The sequence below is a fragment of the Nannospalax galili genome, unplaced genomic scaffold (genome assembly GCF_000622305.1).
Source record: "Nannospalax galili isolate Female #2095 unplaced genomic scaffold, S.galili_v1.0 scaffold633, whole genome shotgun sequence".
Classification (NCBI taxonomy): domain Eukaryota; kingdom Metazoa; phylum Chordata; class Mammalia; order Rodentia; family Spalacidae; genus Nannospalax; species Nannospalax galili.
Window position 1 is genome coordinate 6,100,734 of NW_008336075.1, and position 26,818 is coordinate 6,127,551.

At 47.3% G+C, this 26,818-nt stretch overlaps 1 protein-coding gene across 3 annotated transcripts in view; it reads right to left on the reverse strand.

Annotated features, from left to right (window-relative positions):
* The window catches only part of Gli2 (GLI family zinc finger 2), a 242,868-nt gene that overhangs the window by 63,666 nt on the left and 152,384 nt on the right, over nt 1–26,818 (reverse strand). The window lies entirely within an intron of this gene.

Genomic DNA, 26,818 nt, shown 5'->3' on the forward strand with positions numbered 1-26,818 from the left:
CTGGTGGTGCCTCCAGGATTGAAAATGCCAACACGTGTGGGTCAGTTCCTGGAGCTGAGACAGCCTGTCTGTACTTGGCCTGCACTCAACAAATCATCACAATAATTGCAGGATGCTCCTTGCTTATTGAAAGAAAATGCCTGGGTGCCCCAGAGGCAAACATAATTATAGGCTTTGGGAAAACAGGGCTTTTAAAAAAGTAGACTGGGAAAAGGCTAAGAGGTGGAGTGTTCCTTGGTGGACTCTTCCCTCAGAAGGCCACTGGCCAGAGGAAGCAGGGCTGAGCCGGAGTCTGACTTCTGTGTTACTAGGGCTGTTCTCTAATACACAGGTCTGCTGGTACTGCAACAGATGAGTCAAAATTAAGCTATTCTGAGCAAACAGATTCTAGAACTGTACTATAAACCCTAGCAAATTCTCTTTTATGGTCCTGTGTTAAAACAGATAAAATGTACATTGCCGGGGGCTGAGGAGATAGCTTAGTCAAAGTGCTTGCCACGAAATGTATGAGGACCCAAGTTCAAAGCCCAGAACCCAAGTAAGAAGCCAGGAGTAGTGATGCACACTTGTGATCCCAGCACTGGGGTGGGAAAGACAGGAAGATTGCTGGCCAGTCGGTCCAACCTAATCGTTGGGTCCTAGTTCCAGAGAGACTTTGTCTCACAAAACAAGATGGATGGCGCCCCAAAAATGAAATGGAGGTTAACCTCAGGCCTCCACACACAGGTACAACACATGAATGTACACTCGTACATACATGAACATGCATATATAGACACACAGATTCACTGTTTTCACTATTTTAAATGTCTACGTGAGCAGCATTGGGTATATTCACGTCTTGACACTGTTCTCCATCCACAGAATGTTTTCAATTTGCCAACTGAAACTGTACATATTAAATACTAATCACCTTCCCTAGTCCCTGATGACAGCCATTTTGCTTTCTGCCCTTATGAACTTGATAACTGTGCTCCTTTTATGAGCGGAATTGTACAGTACTTGTTCTTTTGTGCCAGGCTTATTTCATTCAGCACAATGTCCTTGAGGTTCATCAAACTATGGTATGTGCTATAATTTTCTTCCTTTGTAAGGCTGAATACTATTCCACTGTATGGATAGACCACATTTTGTCTGCTAAATTGTCAACAGACACTTGCACTCAAGTGTCAAGTGCTACTGAAATTTTTGGTAGGGGCACAGTCTCACACTATAATCTAGGTTGGTATTGAACATATGGCAATCTTCCCTTACCATCTTCCCAAGTGCTGGGGTTATAGGTGTGAGCTACCCACATGAATTTGTTTGTCTATTTGTTTGCTTTAAGATAAGGTCTCACTATGTAACCCCAGTTAGCCTGGAACACACTACATAGACCATCCGAGGCTGGTCTTGATCTCTTTGAGGAGATCAAGGATTAAATGTGTGAGTCACCATGCCCAGCCCATCTGAATTTTTAAAAAAGATTTATTTTTTCATTTATGTGTCTGTGAATGTGTCTGCATGAATACATATGACATGTGTGCAGGTGCCCATAGAGGCCAGAAGAGGGCATCAGATCCCTTGGGGTTAGGCTTACAGGCAGTTGTAAACTACCTGATAATGGGTGCAAGAGCAGCAAGTACTCTTTAACAGCTGAGCCATCTCTCCAGCCTCCTCCTGAAATTTTACCATTGATTTTCACACACTGAATTTTAGTCTTCATCATTCCACATTTGGGACACTTTCCCTTAAGAAGAAAGAAAGCATATCTTCTCTCTCTGATGAAATCAACCTGCCAAACCCACGCTCAGTGAGGAGCTGGCCGCATGTGTGAGAACTGACGGTGGCCTGGCTCTCGCCTCTGGAGCTGCTGAGAGGCAGACCCACCCTCTCCTGAGTTCCCATCCTCTGCACAGATAGGCATGGGTATGTGGACGTGACTCCAAACTGTGACATTATGACCACATGCTTTGGAGGCTGGTGACCTATGGGAGTCAGAGATGCTGGCCAGCTTCGGGGATTTTGGCAAGTTTCTGTATCACAGTCTTCACTTGCCTGTGTGAAGGTAAGAACAGTGACTACCTATACGGATACTATAAGGACATTTAAATATCCATGCTGGCTGGGGAGACAGCTCAGTTGGTAAAGTTTGTTCCACATATGCTTGAAGTCCTATGTTCAAATTCCCAGAACCCATTAAAAAAAAAGCTTCAAATGGTGGTGTACATTTGTAACCCCTGTGCTGGAGAGGTGGAGACAGGTGGATCCCTGGGACTCTCTAGCTAGCCAGTCTAGCCTACTGGGCAAGTTCAAGGTCAGTGAAGGACCCTGTCTCAAAAGATTGAAGTGAGAAGTGATGAGGAACAATGGCTAAGGTTGTCCTCTGGCTTCCACGTGCACCTGCACACACATCAATACACCACACGCACACACACACACACACACACACAGAATCTATGCTGAGGAGACGATTAGACAGAGTCCACGCATACAGAAAGCCTACGAAAGCTGCTGTCAACTCGTAATTAATATTGGTATTTAGAGATTTCATAGTCCATAGTCAAAGTAAGAATTTACTAGGGACTGGAGGTTTACCCATGACAACCCCTGAGGAGGCTGGAGATCTAACAGTGGTCTGCTTACAGAGCAGGGCCAGCTGAGCTGCCCACACCCCAAGGGTCAGCAGAGAAGCAGTGCTTACCTTTCCAAGTACAGGAGCCTGTTTTTTATGTCAATCCTGGGGCTGGTACCCAATGACTTGCACACATGCACAGTAAACACTACCATGGAGCAAAGTGCCTTTAAAGAAGCAAAACAGGTGCTGGGAGACAGCTCAGGGCAGGGCAAAAGATTCTGCAGACAGGCACCGACTCATCTCTACAGCCCCCTTTGAATAGTTCACTGACCTGTAGCCCTTCTACCAACCCCAGGCTATCACCTGAGGCCCACTATAACAGGATTAACACATACCCATTCATTCACAGTCATGCTCACACATTCACAGATTCACGCACACACACACACACACACACACACACACACACACACACACACCCCACACACAGTCTCTGCAGACCAACTTTTCACACAGGTAAGCTGAAGGATGAAGACTGGTCCTAGTTCATAAGATCTTGGACATTTCAGCCCAGTATGGATCATCCCCTCAAGCCCCTGATGGAAGCTTCCAGAAGTGAATGCTTGCTCAGAGCTCTCAGTGAGGAAGTTAGAGTGTCCAATTCTTGAGAGAAATCACTATAGAGTCCCCAGTAGCAGCCAAGGAACATGGAGAGAAACAGAAGGAACAAGAGCTACCTTTGGGCTGGGGAGATGGCTCAGTGGGTAACAGTGCTTGCTGTGTAAGCATGAGGATTTGAGTTCAATCTCTAACACCCACATACAAAGCTGGATGTGGCCATGCACACCTGTTACCCCAGGGCTATGTAGTGCAAAGACAGACAGGAGGATTTCTGGGACTTGACGTTCTGCCGGCCTAGCTCCAGGTCCAGAGAGAGAATTTGTCCTAAGGGAATTAAGTGGAGAGTGATGGAGCAGGATATTGTGTTTTCCCATGGTCTTTGCATGTGTGCCTCCACTTGCACATACACATGTACATACTCCAGACACAGATTCACACATACACACACCCCAAATAGCTGGTTTAAAATGACATATTGAATCTGATCCTTCCACACACTGTTTTCATTGTGGGTTTGTTTTTCTTTAAAGAAAAAAAGAAATCTAAATTAAATCATGTCCTTCCGGCAGAGGGACACACACACACACACACACACACACACACACACACACACACCCCATATGCCATTTCAAAGAAATGTTTCTCTTTTCAAGTTTCAAGAAGAAACTCTTAAGTTGGGAATTTTTGATGCATCACACCCTGCCCCCTGGAAAAATGCACATTTGGTTCTGATGATCCTGCAGAGAAAGACCCTGAGGAATGGGGGTGGGGGTGGCTGGTACTAAAATCCTAGAATTTTGCTGTGCTGATTCAAACACTAAATGCTCCTTGATTGGTGAGCCCAAGGAGGGGATGTTGGTTTTAACAGGGTCCTGAGAGGAGAGAGGCCATCTTTGAGAGCTCAGCTCCAGTTAAGGTCCCTGAACAACCACAATAGTCAATGAAGTAGGTCCTTACACAAAGAGCCCAGAACACTGAGTCATGGAAAAAGCCACATCAGTCTTCCAGAGGGATTCTCCTTGGATGAAGTCATGTGTGACCATAGCATAGAGACTTTATCCAGAGAGGGGCCAAGAAGCTTCCTGGTAGCCGTGACCCAGTAGAGGCAGGACATCATGTTTCAAACTGAGGACACCCCCGCCCTCCAGGCTGTCTGGTCCCTGGAGAACAGAAGTCTCCAGCTTTTTTGGGCTCCTCAAGTAAGACTACAGGGTGGGATTAGCTCAGAAGATGTGTGGCCTGTGTAAGTGGGGCTGGACTGAGCCAAAGAAACAGGCTTCATTTTGAAGCACATTTGCCCATCTACCGCCAGGGGAGACAGGTGATTCTGGGACAAGAGACCTTGCACACTACAAGTATGATGGTTAAGCGTCTTTGTCAACATGATGGAATTTAGAATTACCAGGGAAACACACCTTTAGGTGTGTCTATGAAGGTATTTCCAGGAAAGTTTAACTGATCAGGGAAGGCCCACTCTGAATGTAGGCTATACCATCCCACGGGCTAGAGTCCTGGACTGAATAAAAAGGAGAAAGTGAGCTGAGCACAGGCATTCCTTTCTCTCTGCTTCCTGACTGTGGATGCAGTGTGACCAGCCACCTCAGTTCCTGCCGCTATGCCTTCCCCACCATGATAAACTATATCCTTAAACTCTGAGCCAAAATAATTCCTTCCTTCCTTAAATTGCTTTTGTCACAGCAACAAGAAAAGTAAGGCAACAGGTCTGAACTGTGGCAAGGTTCAACACGTTAGTGTGGCCTAAAAGGGAGACCATGCCACCAAGACAAGGGCAGCTGGCCCCAGTCCAGGGTCACAAACCAAGAGGCCAGTACTGTGCCTGCATCTACGAGCAAGGATCAAGAAAGTGAGTATGGGGCCCTGAATGCTGGGTCCCCTGGCCATAGGTTGTGGTCGTGGAACAGGAAGATCTCCAGGGATGAGTGATGCTGATACTGAGGGCCAATGTTGTATGGATATGAATCCTGGTGACAGTGACACACCAACCAAGAGGGAGAAGCGCCTTTGGAGGAACAGTTAACTCTGCACCCTCCAGAGAGCCAGGATGTCAGGAAACCAGGTCCTTATCCCTACTGACCTGTCATACACTCAGCAACCACTGGGACAGCTGTGCCTACCTCCAGAGTCTCCAGGCCAGGAAACTTCACTTCTGTGGGAGACAGGCACAATTTCTCTCCTACTATAGAACACTCTGCTTGGGCTTCTCCAGTAAGTGACTAATGGCACAAGTTCCTTCAGCTCAGAATTGTTTGTGTCTGGGCTGGGGAGATAGCTCAGTTGGTAAAGTGCTTGCCTTACAAGCACAAGGACACAAGTTCCACACCCAGAATCTCAGGTAAGGATCCTGATGGTGGTGTGTACTTGTAATCTCAGTGCTGGGGAGGCAGAGACAGGTGGAACCCTGAACCCTGGGGCTGCTGGGCAGCCAGTCTAGCCTAATCATGGAGCTACAGGCCAATAATGAAAGACTGTCTCAAAAACATCAAGGTTAGGCTGGGAGCATGCCTTTAATTCCAGCACTCAAGAAGCAAAGGCAGGTAGATGTCAGAGTTTAAGCCCAGCCTGGCTTACAGTGCAAGTTCCAGGCCAGCCAGGGCTACATAATGAGAGCACTCATCAAGTAGGTCTGATGACCAGTGTTTGATCCCTGGAATCCATGGTGGAAGGAGAGAAAGGATTCCTGAAAGTTGTCCCACCCCTACACACAAATAAATAAATGTGGGTCTGGAGAAATGGCTCAGCAGTTGAGAGAACCTGAATTTGTTTCCCAGCACCTGTATCAGGTAGCTCACAATGCCTGCAACTCCAGCTCTGGAGATCCTAACACTCTTCCAGCTTCTGTGGGCACTGCACTCCTGTAATCTAAATAAGTAATATAATTAAATTTTTCTAAAGTTGGGGCTGGAGAGATGGCTCAGTGGTTAAGAGCACTGGCTGCTCTTGCAGAGGACCTAAGTTCAGTCCCGGCACCCACATGGTGGCTAACCTCTGTAGCTACAGTTTCAAGGGATCTGACGCCCTCTTCTGGCCCCCACAGGCACTGCATAACACAGATGCACTTACATGCAAACAAAACACTCATACACATAAAAACTGTAAGTGAATAGACATTTTCTTTTGAACCTTTGTGTAAGAGACAGAAACTCCACTGTTAGGTGTATATCCCATGCAAATGCTCTGCATCTAACTCTTTGCATTACAGAGCAAGGACCAGACAAATGACAGGAGACACGGCTTTGGAGGAAAGTGATTCGACAAATGGATCTGTCTTGACTGCCCACCACATACTCAGATACTAATCCCCTAGATGCTCAGGCTGGCTACTCCAAGCCTGCTTCCCTAGTACCTGCACTCTTGTGTAGGATAAAAATAACTCACGAGGGAACAGGAAGGAGGTTCTGTTTCATACATTCTAAGAAACTGCTAGTCGCCTTAGCCTCTTTAGGAATGCAGCCTCCAGGTCTCCTAGACCTAAAGATGGGGCTGTGGACCAGGCCTGGGACCCTCCCTGAGGGGCTCAGTCCACTTTGAAACCTGAACAGCTTTTAAGACCTTTAGTCATGTGCACTCAGGTGACCAGGTGCTCTTGAGGCCCATGCCTCAGAGCTAAGAGAGTGCTAAAACAGTTGAGAATTAACGAACACTTTACTGAGAAGGATCTAGACTGTGCCTGTCTTCGAGACCTTGCACAAATGGCATGCGACCAATAACTAGCCGCAGGGCAGGCTACAGAATAGGCTACGTTCAGAAGCCCCTGCTGGTGCTTAGCCACCGCTCCACAGGAAGCATTTAATAATAGTGGTAACCTGAGTGACTACTTCACAGCATGTGATTGAAAAGTGTTTCGATCTCACTTGGGGGAAAATTAAAATCAGACCGGAAATGCCGGTAGCACAAGCCACAGGGTGTATGGTGGGCTGAGGCCCCAGCTGCTTAGCAGTCAGACCTTCCCTTACAGAGCCCACCCTGGCCAAGGTGTTACTGACAAAATAGCTGTTGAAAGACAGCACAGGGTCAGGCTGGAGCCAGCATGAGCTACTGTGTATGGCTAGCATCCTGGAACTTGGATCAAGGGGAAGGCAAGGCAGGGAAAAAGGGGGAAACACACCCCAATTGTATTCCAGCAAACACCATGGGAAAGGCCAGGGAGATGGGCCTGTGTGATCTGTCCCTTCAGATGGCGTTCCTAAGGTAACAGGGAGCCAGCCATAGGAGCAGATTGGGACTAACTCAGAGACTCGTCTCATGATGGTGGTGGTGCTGAAGCTGCTGCCTCAGTTTCCTCATTGGTGAAATGAAGGTATCGAGAGGACTCCAGCCAGAGAGAGGCAGAGAGCATCAGACATGTATCGGGACCCAAAGTGGGCACTTCTACTGCCTGCTCTGCTGGGCTCTTTCCTCTTCAGCAGGATTGGGAGGCAGAGGAGGTCTTTATAGTACCCTGGAACCTGCCACCATCCTAGAGAGCAGCAGGGACTGCCTCCCAGTTCTAGTAAACAAGTGGGGTCCCAGGTTAGGAAATCTTAAGGCCAGAAGAAACATTAGGGATGGTCAAGTCTGGGGAAGGGAGCCAGTTATTTAGCTCACAGAATACATTTCCTATACATTTGTATGAAGGCCTCCCAAATAAACAATAGATTTGAAGCCCAGAGGACCTTGGGATTTTGCAATTTATCAATTTATCAATTGATAAAATGCTTGCTTTGTAATCGAAGAACCTACCTCAGTTTGAACCCCTAGAACCCACATAAGAAAAGCTGGATGTGGTGGTACATGCTTGTTATCTTATCACTCAGGAGGCAGAGACAGGCCTAATGCTTGCTGGTGGCCAACCTTGCTTATTTGGTAAGTTCCAGACCAGTGAGAGACCCTATCTCAACAAAACAAAACTCAAAACAAGGTGGACAGCACCTGAGGAACAACATTTGAGATTGTCCTCTGATTTCCACATGCATGCATACATGCAGGCATATACACCTATGTGTGTACACACATGCATGTGCCTGTGCACACAGAGAGACAGACAGACAGACAGATCCAACCCAAGAGCCCAGAGATGAGAGCGTCCAGCAAATCAATGCTTGGAGCCCCCAGGCTCCTTGAGCCCATTGCAGAGGTAGTGTTGAGTCAGATAACCTAGGACAGATATGGTATTCCCTAAGCCTTGCTAGCCTCTGAAAGACTCCCTTACCATCCCATTGGCTGGTGGGTACCTGCTTATCTGGCAGCTTCTAGACTGTGTGGTTACAGTGTTAGGGACATTTGGCCTTTTTAAGAAAACATCTGTGCTACACCTCTACCAACATCAGCTGCCACAATGCTTTCTGTAGAAGTAAAGCTCCTACTGAGTTCTCCAGGCCACTGCCTTAAGCCCACCTCACTGTTCACTGAGAGCATCCATACCTTACTTCCAACCCTATGTACTGTTCAGGGGTCAATGAAGCCACCACATGGGGTTCCTGTGGTCACACTGAGCACTGGTGAAGGTTTCCCTTTATTCTGGGTATGCTGTGAGGCAGAGCCTGCTAAAAGCAAGTGTCCCCCCCTTAAATCCAGGAAACAAAATTGCTGCTGAACAAGTGCTACAGTGAAGTCTCTCCAGTAAGAATGGGCTGATCACAGGTCTGGAGAGATGGCTCAGTGGTTAAGAGCTCTTAATGCTCTTCTAGAGGGCTTGAGTTTGGTTCCTGGAACCTGTATCAGGTGGCTCACAATCTCCCATAACTCCAGCTCCAGGGAGACCCAATGCCTCAAGCTTTTGAAAGCACATGTACACACATGCAGACATGTAATTAAAAATAATAAAAACAGATCTTAAAACAAGAGAACAGTCTAATTCCTTTCCCTCCCTCCTTTCTTCTCTTCCTCCCTCCCTCCCTCTCTCCTCATCAGGCACTTTAAAAATCATTTCCCAAGACATCAATATCAGTATAGTTCTGATAATTACACGTGACTCAACACTTGGCAGGTTAGAAAGTCTGTATTTTAAGAGTCCACACATCAAACAGTCATGCTAATGTAAGTGCTAGTGCCTGTATACTTTCTTTAAATTTGGAAAAATGAACTCGGACTCTTATCTCATAGCACACTGGAGATTGGAAATCATTTTAATAATAAAACTGAATTGACCGACTATATCAAAAACATCACTTCAGAGACTGGGGAGATAGCTTAGTAAATAAAGAGCTTTCTAAGTGATCACAGCACCCATGGGAAAATCAGGTGTGGTGGTGTGTGCTTGTAATCCCACTGTTGGAGAGGAGACAGTTTGACTCTTGGAGCGCACTAGCTAACCAGCCAACCTAGGCTAACCAGTGAGTTCCACGCCAGTGAGAGATCCTGTCGCAAAAAATAAGGTGGATGGCTCTGGAGGACCCATACTTGAAGTTGTCCTCTGATCTCAACATGCATGAACACGTACCTGTATACACACTTATACATACAAGCACCTACATGTGTATAAACATGCACACATACACACACAAATATCACTTCAGCAAGCAACCACTTAAAAAATTATTAATGAGCTATTTTGCATTACTTTTTCCACCGAGTCTTCAAATCTGGTACCTATCCTGCCCTTCCAGTGCAGTTTCTGGGACCTGCCACATCGCCAGTGCTCAATGGCCACATGTAGCTTGTGACTGCCATTTCCAAAAGCCCAGGCTAAGCAAAGGCCTATTCATACATAAAACATGGCAGTGAGAGTTATCCCCAATCTCCAGTCCCTCTTCACCTCTAAATCTTAGCTCCCTACAAACTTCTATTGTGTCCTTTAATGAATAGTTATTTCTTCCCTTCCTTTCTCCCTTCTTTTCATTCACTGAACTAACAAGGACTCCCAGGACCTGTGGGAGGTTAGTGAGTGATGTTGTGACATTCCTTTTAACCTCCCATTTCCTGGACCAGGTCAGAGCAGTGCTGGTCAGCATGGCCTCCCTTTATCCAGGTCTGGATCACAGCCCGCTGCCTTCCCGGCAAGCTGGGGCGTGGGCAAACAAGGTGGTGGGTGTGTGGGCTCCTGAGACCTTCTGGTAAATAAGAGGGTCCCCGGAAAGCCACGCCATAAAGAGAGTCATGAGGGGGAGGGCAGCAGGTGTGCGGCAATGCATCAGTCAAGTCGTGCAACAATTCCATAAGGTCTGCTCCCTATCCGCGTCACACTATTCACTGAAGGATGCTTCTAGTACATGCTGTTCCCACTGTGCTTACCCCAGTCTAGACCACCTACTCTCATCACCTCTGACAGAAATGGTGGTTCCCTTTAGCAGGAACAATGAGGGCCTACCAGCAAGCCTGGAGGCTGCTCCACAAAGCCCTGGGAAGAGCTCACTCCCACATTTTGCTTGGGAAGAAAAATACATGGCCGTGGGGGCCCGTGAGATGGTTCAGTGCCACTGAGCCTGACCACCTGAGTTCTATCCCCAGGCCCCACATGATAGACGGAAAGAAAGTTGTTCTAAAAGTTGTTCTTTCATCTCTACAAGCATGCTGTCACACATGTGCATCTCCTCCTCCCAAATAAATAGACAAACAAATAAATGTAATAAAAAGTTTTTAAAGAAAATATGGCTGTGTAAGCCAACCCACCAGTCAGCAGTTTCCAGAATCTTCTTCCTAGAATAAAGCTTTTAAGAAGGGGCCACTCCAAAGGCTTCCTCAACATCAAAAAACCTCTTGCAAAACAATATTTTGATGAGCTAAGTGTGTGAATTAAAAGCAGATGAAGTCGATTTCCTTTAAAACAAACAGGACTCAGCATCCAGGAGAAAACTCCCCACACACTGGGCTTGAGGGCTGGAGGCAATAGGGCCGCTCTTCTCCAAACTCTGGAGCAGCCTGGCTTACTGGCTCCCTCCCAGTCACCATGTCTCAGGCAAATGCCACACTCTGGGGTTCAAGACTCACCTCAGCAAAAGGGCTCTTGAGGAAGCACCCAAGGGACCAATAGGTGGTGCCCAGGGGCCTGCCACATTCACACTCTCAGGGTCCTACCCCAGACTCTCTGAGCCTGGGACCAGAGACCATCTTTGCAGACCCTAGAAAGGCTCTCGCTGCCTAACCCATCTCTTTCTGACAAGCCAGCTTACTCTGTCCTCAAAGTACCCAAACAGAGGTCGCATGACCTTCCTTTTCAAGGTCTCCTCCTTTCAAGACAGGTAGAGAAATCTTCCATGACATTTCCTCAAAGCTAAGAGGAACCCAGTGCCTGGTAAGAAGGGTATGAGTCAATGAATGAGTGTGATGGTTAATCTTAATTGTCATTTTGATGGGATTCAGAATCACCCTGGAAACAAATCACTGGGCATGTCTGTGAGGGATTCTCTAGATTAGGTTAATTGAAGTGGGAAGACTTACACGATATGTGGGTGGCATCATTCCACAGACTGGGGTCTCAGACTTCATTAAAAAAAAAAAAAAAAGTGAGCTATACACCAGCATTCATCTCTCTCTGCTTTCTAACTGTAGACAAATGTGACCAGTCACTTCAGGCTCCTGCTTCCATGCCTTCCCAGAGATGATGGACTGTACCCTCCAACAGTGAGCCCAAATAAGCTCTTCCTCCCTTAAGTTGCTTCAGTCAGTTATTTTTATAACAGCAACCTGGCAAGTGCAATGAATGAATGAGTTCACAACTGCAGGAGCAGATGCTCCTCTTACTATTGGAAACAGGATAACTAGGATAGTTAGTAGTAGCCAAGGGTCAGTATAAGTTAACTTGGGACCAAAAGCAGGTCCTGTTGCCCAAGGTAGCCATACACAGAGTAGTACATGGAGTCAGCTGCTAGCTAGCCCCTCCTGGGACACCGAAAACAGACGGGTTCTGACAGCACACCTGTCATGGGGGGCTGTGTGCTGGTGCTCTCCTGAACATGTCTCCTTGTTAACACATTGATCCCTACAGCCCTGTGGAAGGAAAGTATTTTCAGCACCATTTTACAGAAGGGAAGGCAGAGACATGGAAAAATTGTGGTCACTTGCCCCTGGCCAGTCATGGCTAATCTGTGTCATAGCCAGCCTCAAACCCACCCTCAAAAGTGGAATAGAACTGTGACATCTGTGATCGTCAACATGAAGTGTGAGTCCCTGGGGAGGTATAGGCTGTCTTAGTCCCACTTAAAACTGACTCTCCCTGGAAGCTCCAACAGCTTGGGCCAGGTGTCAGCGTGACAAGGACTACAGGCCATGTGACAGATGAAAAGGATCACTCTGCCATCCAGGCAGTTTATTACGGAGTCAGAGCTGGTGATCCCCAGTAAACATAGGGCTGGGTTTGCTATTTCCTCATCCTCCTGACCATCCAAAAAAAAACATACTATGCAAACAGAAAGGGTATTCTGTGTAGTGCTTCTGTGTACTACCAGGTAGGTGGCAAAGTGGAACGTTAAGTCCAGGAGGGGCCCTTGGGAGAGGAGTTATCTGTTTTCCCCAGCTGTGCTCCTGGTACCTACTAATAACCTCCATGGATCATCCTGCCTGGCTGGAAAAACCTCCTGACTGGCATTAAAAATGGGCCCTTTCCTACCTATGGCAGGGCGCCCCTACAGTCTACGTGAGTTGCTCATGGTTAGCATGCTGCTTGTGTAATTAGGGAGCTGAGGATGGCAAAGGGCCCACCTTGGGTTCCCAAGAGTGATGGCAGTTCAGAGAAAGCACCCACCTGGGTTTGCACTGATTAATGGTGGCCAGGCTAATAGCCCTGCTTAACACAGGAGTTTGTCAAGATTAAGTAATTGCCTTAAACAAAAAGTGTATTATCTTTTAGGGCCTGATGACGGATGACTGGGTGCTGGGAAATGGGGTGATGGATGCCTGTAACTCCTGCCACCAGTCCTCCCTCATTTGCATAAATTAACGCTCAGCCCTTAATTATGTGAGAAGCCCTCCCTTGCAAGTGGGGCCAGGGTGGCCAAGGATCTTCTGATCTGGTAGCCACTAGAAGAACAGTATGAGGGCATGCTAAATTTCTGGGATGGTCCAAGCCTCATTTGGGAGAGGTGGGCCAGACCCTCAGAGAAGTACAACTAGGGACAAGGCATGAGAAGGGGATGCCACTGCATAGGGAAACCCAGGAAACAGGATCACTGGCCATGTGTGTGACTAGACTCAGAATAATGTACCCACAGGACAAACACCTGTCACTGACTCATGAACCTCTTAGGAACAAACACACAAATCCCTGAGGATCTATAGGCAGATACTGGTTGATGGAAGAGACATTTTCTTCAGTGGTGTAGCAGTCACTGGTAAACTGCTCATGCTCCCGTAAATATTTTCTTACTCATGCTCCTGTTAAGAAACCCAGTGAAACTCACTGGGTCACCCCCCACCCCCACAAAAAGATAGGAATGTAAAAAGGAGGACTAATTGAGAAGAAGGGAATCAGCAGGAGTGGGAGGGGACAAGGGAAGAAAATGAAGGGTAAATATCAAAATACAATAGGTACATGTACAAAGGTGTCATATATACACACCAAGGCTTATGAAGGACCTGATATACCCAGGACTGGGAGAGTACTTGGTGGCCAGAAATGGGCCACAGCCCTCCTCTGTAAAATAAGTAAAGTGTGTAGACTTCTGTTCAGCCTCAGCAAAGTGTTTGTGTTGGTTCACCTCTGAGCATCTTGGCCACTGTGACTCCCTTCCCCAGATCCCCAGTATTTCCTAAAGTTCCTTCCATGGTAAGTCCATAGAGCCGGTCAACAGCAGTCACAGAGCCACAGGATGTGGGGATAGAGCTGACACAGCAGGACTAAACACTGAGAGGAACTGTGCCAACGCAAATGGGGGAGACAGCTGGGCTCCGGAGAGGGAGACAGCAAAGCCCCAAGGAAGAAACACCCAACAGGCTTTCCAAATCTGTGAGATGACTCTAGGTCTTCTCCATGGGGAACTCACCTCTGAAAGGGTAGGACCACACCCTCCCCAGGCCATCCAGAAGGTAGATAGGATGCATTTATTTGTAAGAAACAATGACAGTGATCACTGCCATCTCTGGCTTAGAGGACAGGAGTCAGGCAACCCTCTGCTAGGAGTTTTAGCTCTTCAACACAAGAATATACCAAGTACCCCATGGCTCAGGGACACACTTTCCAGGCAGAGGAGGCAGGTGACTTTGACACGCCTGCATGGAGCTCCTCGTGCGGTCTGCCCACCAGCAGTACATTTGCCATCCGATGCTCCCCAAGTGGGTGATTCCCCGCTTCCTTTTGGGCAAAATATGATACCAAAACCAAACCACCCATCCAAGCATCTCCAGACAGGAACACCAGCCAGAGCCAGGAGCTGTTCCCATAATACTGATTTCCTCTAAACCACAGATGTCTGTGTGGCCTATGGGTGGAAGGTGGGGCCAGATTGGCCTGGGAGAACCACCCCTCCTAGAAAGGGGACACGGTGCCCTCTCCCATGTCCTAGATGAGTGTCAGGGTGTTAGGGCCCTTCTACCTCACTTCTGTATCTAGGACCCTTGGTTTCTTTTCTCTTTTAAGAATGATCCCCACATGTCTGTAGGGGACAGAGCACGTGCTCTGACAACACACCAGGGGCTCCAAAAGTGCCCCTGTGGCTGCTGACCAGGAAGATGAAGTGCTCTCTTGATCCACCCAGATGTGCATGAACAAGGCCCACTCAGCAGGCTCCACGCTCTGAATGGTCTTGGGCAGGCCTGCACCCAGCCCCACTTTGCCCAAGCCAAATGCATATACAGCCCCAACACCAAAAGGTGACAGATGACAGAAGACCTCCATCCTACAGCATGCCACAGGGTAGGTCAGTCAGTCATCATACAGGGTCCATGAACACAAGGCCACAGAGTAGCCATGATCCTGAGGGCAGTCTTCCAGTTGTCTTCTGACTATGATAGAAGATGGATATGGGTTTGTGGGAAGCACCCACCACACCTGCACTGTTCACAGCAGTATCTATCTACCCATGCCTGGCACTCAAGAGGAATGCACTCAGTGAGCACCTACTGAATGACAGTGGTTACGGAAACTATCCTGGGTGCTCCTGCCAGTGCATTCTTGGCATGTGATAGTCTTGTGCTGATTTACTCTTCATGCTGTCTGGGTCCAGGGTTACCATCACCAATCCCATTTTACAGATGAGACCTGAGGAATAACTGGCTGAAGATCACAACCTCTCTGAGTCATAGGCAGTTATCTATGTAACTTCCTTCCCTGGCAGTCCCTGGGAACTATCAGGGAAGTCACAACACCATGCCCGCCTGGCTGTCTGCATATCTGCCCCTCAGATAAGCTGCTTTCTCTCTCCTCCAAGCTGGTAATGGGAAGATACCCAAGGCGTGAGCCTGGCACTTTCCCTTCTAGCAGCAAGCTGCTGTTGACTTCCCCTTCTTTCCCTCCTTTGCAGGAAACAAGAATCCCCTTTTACAACTCCTCACTGCAGGTCCCCTGGAGAGCCTGAGGCTGGCAGAAATGACTGCTAATACTCCCAGGCACATTTACTGAAACCCTTTGACACAGAGGATATTTTTATGAGATAAGCACCCCCGTGCCGGTATCAACTGGCGAGTTTCACTGCTCACATTTCCGTCCTGCGAAAAGCCTTTTTCAATCACTGCCGTGGCAAACGATAAACTTTAATGGCCAGGGGAAGCCTGAGGCTGGGAGCTCTCTGTCCTTCCAGCCTCCTGGCTCTGGCAGCCAGCCCCCCTGCTCCTTTCTCCTTGCTGGGCCAGAGGGACGCATGATACATTCTCCTTCCCAGCCTCACACATTCTTCAACTTCGGTGAACACAAGGCCCCAGAAGCCCAAGACAGTTAACAAACACTAGCATCCAGTTCAGCCCCAAGTACAGAAACAGAATCTTTGGATGGGCCAGGGCCTCAGCGTTTTAACTGTGTGTGTATATATGTACATGTATATGCATTCTCTATGTATGTGTGCATGCCATGTATGTGCATGTGTACAGAGGGCAGAGATCAATATCAGGTGCCTTTGTCAACTCTGCACCTTTTAAAAATTATTAAATCTTCTATTTTATGCTTGTGTTTTGAGGTCCAATCTACCCCCCATTCCCTCCACTCCAATTCCTTCCCCACTTTTCTCTCCCAACTTCATGTGTTCCTTTTCTCACTCTTTTTTAAAATTTAATTCCACCTGAGACCATTTAGTGCTGCTTGTATGTACATGGGTGTGGGACCATCTATTGGAACATGGGTAGCTTCTCAGGGCCTGCATCCCTGAAGAAAACGGACACTCCCTCTCCCAGTAGCCATCATCTGCCAATAGCTCCTTAGATAGCAGTGAGGCTTCATGAGCCCTTCCCTATCCATGTTGGAATTTTGACTGGCTGGACCTTGTGCAAGTCTTGCACATGCAGTCCCAGCTGTTGAGAGTTCATGTGTGCAACTGCACTACTGCGCCCGGCAAATTCTATGTCACTCACTACAGATATCCACACTCTCTGGCTCTTAGAATCTTTTTACTCCCACGATGATCCCTGAGCTTTGGGGTGGGGGGTTAGTATAGATGCCCCATGTAGAGCTGACAACACCATAGTCTCTTATTCTCTACACATTGACTGGTTGGTCTCTGTATTAATCGCTGTCTACTTCAAAAAGAAGTTTCTCTGCTCTGATGAGAACTGAGATATGCACTAATCAATGGGAATAAATATAAGAACTTGGGGGTAAGTTTATTATTATGTCCATTTAACAGAGTAATAGTACTAGGTTCTCCTCTAGGACTTAGCCAGCCATGGGTTTGGGGCCCAATTAACAGCACCAGGCATGGGGTCCATCTTATGGAATAGGCTTTAAATCCAATCAGAAAGTAGTTGGTTGCCCCCATAACATTCATGCCACTATGGCACCATTGGACATATCTTGCTAGGTCAGTTGTTATCCCCTCACAGAGCTCACAGCTGGGTAAGACCAAGGATTACTTTTCTCCTCCAGCAGCATACAAAGCACCTTCCAGCATTGTGAAAGCTAAGTAGCAGGGATGAAGCTGCCACGTCAGCACCAGTTTGCTTTCTCCACGGCCTATGACTCAAGTATGTGGTGTCCTCAGCAACAGGGTCAACCATCAAGTTCTGGAAGGTAACTGAAAGCAATGGCAATAGCCTGTAATGTTTGGGGGGATGGGGAGCTATGAGACTCAAATAGAGGAAACCCATATCTGGCACTGGGCTTTTTATTTGCTAGGCAATAGTGTCTGGGGGCGACATCCCGCTTATAGGGTAATGCCATTTAAACACCATATATAGCAGTAGGTTTCAATATGGCATTTTCAGAGGTCTTTAGTGTTAGTTATCCTTCCCCACACTCTGTCTTCTCCCTTGACTTCCCATCCCCCACCCCACTTAAGCCTTCCTGTTCCATTATCTCCCTTCCTCCTTCATACCACCTGTGTACCCATCTCCCCCCACCAAATACTAGTTTCCTGCCCTCTATGGATACTCCAATTTAAACATATATCTAAAGATACAAAGCTGGCATCCACATGAGAACTCTGTGCTTTTAAAATCTGCATTTATTGCTCTGGGTGTGGTGGCACACGTGGTTAATCCCAGCACTCGGGAGGCAGAGGCAAGCGGATTTCTGTGAGTTCAAGGCCAGCCTGGTCTACATAGTGAGTTCCAGGACAGCTGGGGCTACAGGGAGACCCTGTCTCAAAAAAAAAAAAAAAGCATTTTTCTTTCTTTCTTTCTTTCTTTCTTTCTTTCTTTCTTTCTTTCTTTCTTTCTTTCTTTCTTTCTTATTTGTGTTGGGGGGATTGCAGACATATGTGTGGAGGTCAGAGGACAATTTGAGGAAACTGGTTCTCTCCTTCCACCATGTGGGTCCCAGGGAACAAACTTATGTCATCAAGTTTGGTGACATCTCACTTGTCCCTCCACCTTATTTTTTGAGACAGTGTCTCTCACTGAACTTGGAGTATGCCAATTTGGCTAGAATGGCTGACCAATGAGCTCCAAGGATTCACCTGTCTCTACCTCCCCAGTGCTGGGATTACATGCACTGCCACAGTCAGCTTTTTTAATGTGTGTTCTATGGAATGGAACTTGGGTCCTCACGTTTGCATGGCAAGTCCTTACCCATTGAACCATCTCCCCAGCTTTACACCAGTGTTTTCAAATCTCCCAGGGGATCCCAAAGGGCAGTGAGTATTGAAAACTGCTGTGGTTCCTCTCAGAAGGCTGTCTCTGGTTATAAGCCTTCATTCCCGGTCTGCCACTCCACTGATCATGTACATTCCAGAAGAGCATTCCTATCCCCGGTCATCTGTATTATCCGATGGTGACAGAAGCAAACCTAGAGGTCACACAGAGAGCCAGGGCCCAACCTGCAGTGCTCATACCCCCAGGGCCTTTCTTTTCCCTCTGTGAGGTAAGAAGGGTGGAGGCTACCACATGGCAGATGAAGGTTAGTGCTCCAGGAATGAAGAGCAATGGGAAAATGAGTGGGTCAGTGAATGAGTGGCTTCTTTGTGTGTGACTGTGTCTGTTGTGTGTGGTATGTCTACGCATGGAGGCCAGAGGGCAACCTCAGCTGTCACTCCTCAGGCACAATCCGTCTTGAGTTTTTTGAGACAAGGTTTCTTACTGACCTGAAACCTGTTGATTCAGCTAGCCTGGATAGTCAGAGCCCCAGATATCCACCTGTCTCTTCCTCCCAGCAGATTACAAGAGTAAGCTATCATACACAGCTTTAAGGGATGTTCTGGGGATCCAACTTGGGTCCTCACCCTTGCATGGCATGCACTTTACTAAGCTAGCTCTCTAGCTGCTTCCTCCTTTTTTAAAAATCTGAATTTATTCCCTGCTGGCCACCTGGCCCCAGATTCTGTAACAACCTAACCTCAATGAACACCCCTCTAGCACTCATTTCTTGAGCCTTCCTTCCCTCCCTGCCTCAACCTGAGCCATTTGCTACACACTTTCAAAATGAACAACTTCTGTGAAGTCCAAAAACACTACCAAGCTCTACCTGCCCTCCCCCATCCATCAAGGCAACAAAACTCATTTTTCCTGAGACATGAAAAAAAAAGTCCAGCTCAGGGGAGCAATTAAGCACTTCCTTTGAAATGCAGGCATGCTGTGGATTGCTGGGGTGAACTCTGACCCCTGGTGATTGGAATAGGAACCAGATGCCAGGTTTGGAGGTTCAAGGCAAACTGTAGCAACAGACTATAGCCTGGGAGGGACTGGGACAAGGACAGGCATTCAAGGGGCAGTGTGCAAGGGGCAGCAAAGACTCGGGGGCTCTGGCTAAGTCAAAGTCCAGCAGGAGCTAGACTTTAATCTCAGCCTTCCCCCATGTTCCTGCCATAACAGGGACAAGTGCCTGACAGCTCTCATTTTACAACTACTCTAGAGGGTGCCTCAAGCGTACATTCTCCTGGCACACCTTCCTGGAGTATTCAAGCCTGGAAGGAATGCCTCCCTCCTAGGAAAGACTAAGAGGACTGCCAAGATCCAGCCCTCAGTGTAGGGTGCCAGGCACTACCAGCCACCCGGCTTCTGTATTCTAACTGGCATTTCTTTTTTTTCTTTCCTTGTATATGTGTGTGCATAAATGTAGAGGCCAAAGGTTGATACTGGGCCTCATCCTCTCTAAATCTGTTGATCAAGAAACTCTTGAGCCGGGTGTGGTGGTGCACCCTTTAATCCCAACTCTGGGGAGGCAGAGGCAGGCGGATTTCTATGAATTCAAGGCCAGCCTGGTCTACATAGTGAGTTCCAGGACAGCTGGGGCTACAGGGAGACCCTGTCTCAAAAAGACAAAAAACAAACAAACAAACAAACAAACAAACAAACAAACAAACAAACCAGGGTCTCTCAGTTGATCCTGAGCTCAAAGAAATGGCTAGGGAGACCTAGTCAGTTTGCTCTGTCTTTCAAGACTGAAATTACAGGGCTGGAGAGATGTCTCAGCAGTTAAGAGCATTGACTGCTCTTGCAGAGGACCAGGGTTCAATTCCTAGCACCCACATGGTGGCTATGAACCATCCTTAACTCCAGTTCCAGGGGAATCTAAAGCCTTCTTCTGACCTCCGTGGCATTGCACCACATGGGTGCACTCACATGCATGCAGGCAATACACTCATACCTTTAAAATAAAAATAGTAAATAAAATATATTTTTAAAAAGACTGAAATTGCAAACAGGCCTGCCATATCCACCTAGGATTTTACATGGGTTCTGCAGATCAAAACTCCAATCCTCATGCTTGCATGGCAAGCACTTTAATCACTGAGCCATCTCCTCAGCCCCCACAACATTTATTAGGTAAATGTGAGTCTTAAAGCCAGTTGTTCAGAGGTGTGCTGATAAACACTGACAAGCGTCTCTTTGAGGGAAGATAAGCCTGGGCTTGTGGAATGTGCTCACTGTTTCAAGTCCACAAAGAAAGGCTTGGATATGTGAGAATGGGCTCTCAAGAGCTACTAAGAGTTGGGCTGCACCACAACACTGACAGACTGGCTTTCCATGTTCTCAATGTTCCCCCAACAGAACCTGCTCTCCAGAATTCCCAGTGCTCCCTGAAGCAAAGATCCTCTCTGGTCTTTACAAACAAGTGCAGTGATCAGAGTTCTTTAAAAATCTAGTAAGGAAGTTTCTGCCTAGAAAATTAACAAGACTTCTATTATTGAATGAGCACAGCAGGTACTGAAAACATGATAAAGCACACTGTAATAAGTTATCAGCCAAGAGTGGTGGTGCACACCTTTAACCCCAGCACTCGGGAGGCAGAGGCAGGCAGATCTCTGTGAGTTCAAGACCGGCTTGGTCTACATAGTGAATTCCAGGATAGCTAGCTGGGACTACAGGAAGACCCTGTCTCAAAAAGAACCCCCACCCCCAAACAAAAGGAAGTAAGTTACCAAGGGCTGTAGAGGTGGCTCAGTTGAGGAAAGAGCCTGCCTGGCCATGAGGACCCTAGTTCGACCCCCAGAACCATGTGAAAATCAAGACATGGTGGAGAGGCGGCTGAGACAAATGGAATCCTGGGGCTTGCTGGCCAGCCAGCCTAGCCTACCTGGTAAGTTCCAGGTCTGTGAGAGAACTTGTCTCAAAAATAAGGTGAATGACATCTAAGGAATGACACCCAAGGTTGTCTTCTGGCCTCCACACACACTAACACACACATGAACATGAACAAGAACACACACACACACACACACACACACACACACACACACAGAGTTGACAATATACCTCAAGAACCATATCCTTTGAACTGAGGGTGTCATTTCATGGTGCAGTGTGGCACATTTGCCTAGCAAGTTTGAGAACTGAGATCCATTCCCAGCAGGGCACACACACTCACTCACAAACTCACATTCACTCACACATACTTGCCCTCACACACATCCATACAAAGTCTTTTATCAAGAGACCTACCTTCTTAACCCATACAGGTATTAAAAAAAAAAATAAATCCAAGGAGTGAAAAATGTCATCACCAAAAGAGGATAGTGAAAGATCTAATATAAATATTAAGAATAGGGTGTAGCTATAGTTAGATGTGGCTTATCCCATCAAAGCTCAGGCTGAAACTGAATTCCCAGGGGCTAGAGTTCAGCAGTTAAAAGTACTTGCTTGTTGAAAATCCCAGTTTGATTCCCAGCACCCACAATGGGCAGCTTACAACTGCTTGTATCGCCAGTTCTAACAGGTCCAACACACTCTTCTGGCCTCTGTAGGTACTGTACACAATTGATACACATAAAGACTGGCAAGCATACTCCCATCTACATAAATAAAAATTCATGGGCACTGGGGATCTGAACTCAGGCCCTCAGGCTTGCACAGAAGTACATTTACAGCTAAGCCATCTCCCCAGCCCCCAATTCACTTTTCTTTACAAATTACCAGCCTTGGGGTTGGAGAGATAGATCAGAAGTTAAGAAAGCTTGCCACTACTGTTGTAGTGGACTTGAATTCAGTACCCAGCACCCACATCAGTGCGGCTCACAGCTGCCTGTAACTAGCTCCAGGGTATGTCTTCTAGTCTCCTTAAGCACCTGTACTCACGTGTGCATACATACATGAAGAAACTAACTAACTAACTAACTAAATAAATAAATAAATAAATAATAAACAAAAATTAGATCGATAAATTACCAGCCTCGACTATTTTGTTCTTGCATCAGAAAATGGGTGAGAACAGGTTAGCTCCCTAGAGAAAGAAGCTTTCACTGTCTTCTTTCTCCCATGGGTCTGTGCTGGCTCCTGGGTCTTCCCCAGATTGCTAAGTGGGGCCATGGAGGTCCGCAGGGACCACTGACTGGCGTCCTTCCTAGCAGATGCCAATCTCCAGCACAAGTCAAACTGAAGATAAATCAACAGCAAGGACACTGTCACTCCTGGCCATCCTACTCCTCTCAATTTTCATGTGAATTTAACAGCTCTGCGTGGTTTGTAAGAACCCAATTGTATCCTGACACTTTTTAAATGATGCCTTTTTAGATCCCACTATAATTTATCTTTTACGTAGGAACAGTTCTACTTCCATAACCATTTGGAAGAAAGCGGGTGGGGGGAACCCCACACCACAGTGACTTGGCTTTATTTACAATAGTCCACACTCAGTAAAACACGGGTGACAGAGATTTGCCAAATGTGAATTCCATGTCAACGGCCCATTTTGGTAACGCTTAAGTGGTTTTCGTTTGAAAGAAAATACACATTTCAGAGATGTTTACAGAGGCTAGTTTGGGTGAGGGTAAGCTTGTGGGTGGTGAGAAAGAACACACGTGGATGTAAGCAAACCCCAAAGCCAAGATTTATACCCATCTCACGAAAAGGGCTCTGTTTCTCTTTTAACTGAAAAACAAAAACATGATTTTTGTGTGTGTGGTATGTGTGTTCACATGTACCAGAGATTGATGTTGGGTGTTTTCCTATCTTGTTGTCCACTTTATTTTTTGGGGGGTGGGAGGGGAGCCTCTCACTGAATCTGGAGTATACTGAGTTGACTAGACTGGCTGGCCCATGAGCTTGAGGGATCTGCCTGTCTCTCTGCTCAACCAGAGCCAGAGTTACACACATACACCATGCTCTGTTTTTATGTGGGTGCTATGGATCCCAACTTGGGTCCTCATGTTTGGGCAGCAAACACTTTACCCACTTTGCCATTTCTGCAGTCCCAAAGAGATAATTTCAAATTCTTGAGAAGCTAAGGGAAAATTAATAATCATAAATATTCTTGATGGAGGTTACTCTTAGCCTTCAGCACATGACCTTGAACCTGGATGTGGGGCTCAGTGGTCATAGGGTCATCCCATACCCTCCCTCACCATCTTGATCAAACCGTTATTCAACATCTGTAACCTCTTTTAGTTTGGATATAGCCCTGGTCACATGAGTCCCTTGGTTATTTTACCCTGTGGCGGAGACAGTGAATGAGCCAGGCAAAGGAGAGTGAGTTGTGTTTATCCAGAGCCTTAAAGGAACCAGGCATACTCCTTTTAGTTAGGGCTGTTCAAACAGTTGTCCTGGGGCCAGACTTATCATCCTTATGGTGCAGAGGAAGGGCAATACCTATGCCCAGAGTGGTGAAGTCAGTTGATGAAACTTCCATGGAGAACAATGTAATTGGGACTGGGAAGCTGCTCAGTGGGCAAAGCACTCGTCATGCAACCATGACGACCCAAGTTTGGATTTCAAGAACCCATATAAAGCTAGACATGGTAACACATCAGCAATCCCAGTGCTTTTACAGTGAAGTGGAGGAGAATTTCTTGAAGCTTGGGAAGAACAAGAGACCAGGTCCCAAATAAGGTGGAAGGTGAGGACACCAGAGTTGTTCACTGACCTCTACACATTTGCATTGTGGCATGTGCACACATCTGCCTACACACACGCACGCACATACACACACACACACACACACACACACACACAAGATGTCTCAAATAAAATGCTGGCCAGGTGTGGTGGCTCACGCCTTTAATCCCAGCCACTCGGGAGGCAGAGGCAGGTGGATCTCTGTGAGTTTGAGGCCAGCCTGGTCTCCATGGTAAATCCAGGACAACTGGGGCTACAGGGAGACCCTGTCTCAAAAGGGCCAAAAAAATAAAAAATTAAGATAAAAAAATAAAATAAAATACTAATGATGGTGGAAAAAGATTTTTTATTTTATTTATTGTTTTTTATATGTATGAGTGTATTGCCTACGTGCATATAAGTGCACCTGTGTCATGTAATGCCCTTGGAGGTCAGAAGAGGGCATTGGGTCCCCTGGAACTGGAGTTACAGATAGTTGTTAGCCACCATGTGGGTACTGAGAGTTGAACCTGAGTCCTCTGCAAGAGCAGCCAGTGCTCTTAACTGCTGAGCCATCTCTCCATTACTCCGGAAAAAAAAAAAAAAAAAAAAGATTTTTAGAAAAGGAAAAGAAAAAGGCAACTGAGGTTACCAAATGGGTGTGGCCTCAGTATTTGGACACAGCCTGTGTTGGACTCTGCTACCCAGCACCTCTACACCAGGTGTGTGATTAAAGTAGACTCCCAAGCCCCACCCATCATCTTCAACCTCCAAAGTGGCATTTAAGCAAGAACCTGCAGTGATTCTTTAACCTGCTAGAGTCTGAGAAGTACAAGTGTTAGGGCTCCAGTCAGTCATGGAAGGGACAAGAAAGAGAAAAATAAAGACAGTGCCAGCCAGCATCTGTGAGTGGCAGGGATTGCAGAAGTGCTCAGCTCCATCCCACATGTACCACCCCTAACTGGTCCTGCCCTGCTGACTCAGAACTCAAAGTCCAGCAAACTTCCTATGGCAGTTCCTTCATGGCTCCTGAAAAAGCACACTCCAAATTCTCTTAGGAGAAGAGATAAGCCAGAAATGACCGACACCATCCCAAACCCACTGGTGGGAGTTCCACATGACAGACACGGGGGCGCTCATGCCAGGGGCACCCACAAAAGGTTCCTGTGCACTGGTAGAGTCATTTAAATTCTACTGCAGGCCCATACCTGGGTTGAACGCCAGCATGGGGAAAACAGCCCTCATTTGTTCTAGCTGGGCAAACCTCATTTCCAAGGCATATTTCCATCTGTAACCTGATGTGACCCTCTGGGGCTACAGGGAGAGAGGCAAGATGGGGGCTGTGCCCTTGTCAATGGCCCAAGCCAGGAAGCAAGGGAACACCAGGCCAGGCACATGAAGACCAGGCCATGTGAGGGTCCTGTGTGGCAGAGCCAGGTGCAGGCTATAGGCTGCCCAATCCAGTCTCCAAGCACCCTCCTGCTCTGTCCACAGCTACAGCCCAAGGAACTGTGTAAGACTGTAGGGCATGAGGCTGGGGCATACTTCCAAAAGAGGGAGCCTCAGGGCTGGGAAGATGGCTCAGTGGGTACAGTGCTTGTCATGCAAAATGAGAACCTGTGTTCAAATCTCCAAAACCCACACAAAGCTAGACCCAGCAGCATGCTTCTGTAATTCTAACACTCATGGAGACAGGAGAATCCCAGGAAGCTCACAGGCCAGCTAGCTTGGCACACATGCCAGGAAACAAGAAACCCAGTCTCAGGAAAAGTGGAAGGTGAGGGCCAATACATTTCTCCTCCTCCAGTCCCCTTTAGAATAGATATAGAACCATCAAAATGGGTGCAAGGACAGCCCCACAACCCTAACAGTAAGGACTGACTAGTAGTAGCAGTCTTGAAAGAATGTGAGGGGAAGAGAATGCAGGGAAAGGAACGGAGTAGGTGCTGCTGAGAGCTACAGGCTACAACAGTTGGTCAACTGTGGGCTCCAGGCAGCCCTCCTATATAAGGGCACAGACATCTGTTACTAAAAATCGTGTGAAAAACAATAAGCAGGATTGGGGAGATGGCTCAGTTGGCAATGCATTTGCCTTGCAATAATGAGGACCTGAGTTCAATCCCCAGAATCTATGTATAAACATGGAGTTTGGCGGTACACATCTGTAATCCCAGCTGGCAGGAGGCTCAGAACAAGAGGATCCCTGGGGCTCACTGGCCAGTCATCTAACTGGTGAGCGTAAGGCCAATAAGAGAACCCATCTGTAAGGATGCAGTCTTGCAGAGGATGGTACTCAAATTTATCCTTGGACTCCCTCATGTGTGCACACATGCACACTTACACAAGAATATAATACATGCGCATAAAAAATAATAATAAAAAAAGCAAATAAGTTTTAGCCAGATCCGAGAGAGCAGACTAAAGATTCGGCACCAGTGGTACTGTCAGGAAAGGAGAGGAAAGCACGGAACTGCAAGTGCCCCCAAACTCAGCAGGACCGCCACAAAACCCTGGCAGATCCCCACAAAGGGCCTCTTCCAAGGCAGTGATTAATATGCAGCGGGCTAAGAAGAATGCGTTTATTCTGCAGGGAGGGCTGGAAGGGGCAGAGGGTCAGGTGGCTCTTCCTTGAATCACAAGGCAAGGAGGACCCTGTACAATTCCCCTCCCCTCACGCTGGGGTAGAACTTTGGGTTATGCAAAAGAAACAGCTTTGCTCAGTATTCCCCCCAGACCAGATCCACAGAGGCCTAGAATAAGGGAATAAGGACACAGAATCCAGAGATGCCACTTGCTCAGCTGCCCAGGGAGGGGGCACGGAGGCCTTTTGCCTCTCTCTCCCTCTCTCCCTCTCTCTCTCCCTCTCTCTCTCTCTCTCTC